Source organism: Piliocolobus tephrosceles, unplaced genomic scaffold (genome assembly GCF_002776525.5).
Source record: "Piliocolobus tephrosceles isolate RC106 unplaced genomic scaffold, ASM277652v3 unscaffolded_25159, whole genome shotgun sequence".
NCBI lineage: Eukaryota > Metazoa > Chordata > Mammalia > Primates > Cercopithecidae > Piliocolobus > Piliocolobus tephrosceles.
In genome coordinates this window covers 1-1748 of record NW_022307820.1, presented here as the reverse complement: position 1 = coordinate 1748, position 1748 = coordinate 1, and the positions used below count along the sequence as shown (strand labels likewise).

The window sequence follows — 1748 nt, the reverse complement described above, 5'->3', positions numbered from 1 at the left end:
AAAAAAAATAAAATAAAAAACAACAAAATGTATTATAATAGTTTAAAATGATGTAATACACACAAGTGTATACATAATATGCATCCACATATAATATTGTCGTTTATAATATGTTAGTAATGTATAGGTTTGTATGTACGTGTATGCATGTGAATATGTATTAATTAAAAATTTATATAAATGTATTTTTACCAAGTAAATTTTATTTATTGGTCTGATTTATCCCTTTGCGAGTATATCGTTACTAATACTTCGTAGTAAACAAAAAATATAATATATATATATATATATATATATCAGGGATGTAGTGCTATTACTATAAATATAAAATTAAGTGTGCACTGAAAGAACACAGTATGACATAAGTTTAGTCGTGTTTTTTTTTTTTTTTTTTTTTTAAACTGTTATAATTCAAATAATAAGGCTGTAAAAATGTTCTTTTCTTATACGTCGTTCGGAAGTAGTGTATAATGAGACTTATCCATCTAAAAAAAAAATTAAAAATTAAAAATATACAGCATAGATATATATGTATATATATGTATATATGTACACGTGTATATATGCACGTACATATACGTATGCACAATAAAAAAGCAATTACCGATTGTTCATTTTTTCTGAAATATGGTTCGTCATAATTTAACGACCAAAAGTAATATATATTTCTATAAAAGTAAAATAAAATAAAACAAAATAAAATAAAACAAAATAAAATAAAACAAAATAAACTATAAAAGTATGTGTGTGGCTAGAAACATAAGCACATGCATATACAATTTATAACGATGTAGTGTAAATTGGGTTTTGAGTTTTTTTTTTTTTTCTTTTTTTCAAACTTTAAAATTTTTATAAGGCTTAAATTTTGAAAATCCCAGCATTGTAACTCAGTGTTGTAATTATCTTTTATGTGTCTTGGTCTAAAAAAAAAAAAAGTAAAGTAAAATAAAATAAAATAAAAGAAAATACAATGATTAAAACACAATGATTAAAACACAATGATTAAAAGTTCATACATTTTTGACATGTTTGATAAAAGAAGCAAAAGTTTTTAAAGCACTTAAAAACATTATATACATCTTCACAGTTTTACAGTTGATGTTTATATATTCAAAATAAATAACTATTTTATATTTCGATTAACATTAAGTATATATAAATGTATGAACGTATATATATGTTTAATATATATGTTTATGATGTTTTTGTGTACCTTTTTAAATACTCATAGAACGTTATGTTTGTTATTATAGATCTCGTGTTACGTGCACATAAATATAATAAAAATCCTGTTAGATTTAGGTTTATAAAGTTGCTCAGTAAAACAAACGCAGCAAACACCTAAAATAAAAAAAAAAAAAAAAATAGATGGATGGATGGCATAATATAAGGCTACTATACGATATAATAAAAATGTGACTTATGGCAGCTGTTAAGAAAGACACTAATTATTTTTATTGCATAGTATTTATATAAATTTGCGAAAAAATGACAAACACAAATAAATAAACTTTTTTTTTTTTTTTTTTTTTTTTTTTAAACTATTTGTTTTCTTACATAGTTTATGTTATAACAAAAACTCTGGAAATATAAAAAAATATAATAGTAATTAAATAAAAATAAAAATAATAAATCTAAAATAAACGTATAAAAGGTTCGCTGATTATTTATTCCTGCGGAAGAAAACAGAAGGTAAAACAGAAAAAATGGACTAACATATTTTAATTACATTAATAATGTACATAATG

At 21.5% G+C, this 1748-nt stretch overlaps 1 long non-coding RNA gene across 1 annotated transcript; it reads right to left on the bottom strand.

Moving 5' to 3' along the window:
* Positions 1 to 376: 376 nt before the first annotated feature.
* On the bottom strand, positions 377 to 1731 carry LOC113221485. The gene is made up of 5 exons (XR_003307902.1): positions 1558 to 1731; positions 1214 to 1341; positions 840 to 920; positions 605 to 668; positions 377 to 485 (listed from the first exon to the last, which is right to left on the bottom strand). It is a non-coding gene; the product is annotated as an uncharacterized LOC113221485 (long non-coding RNA).
* Positions 1732 to 1748: the final 17 nt, after the last annotated feature.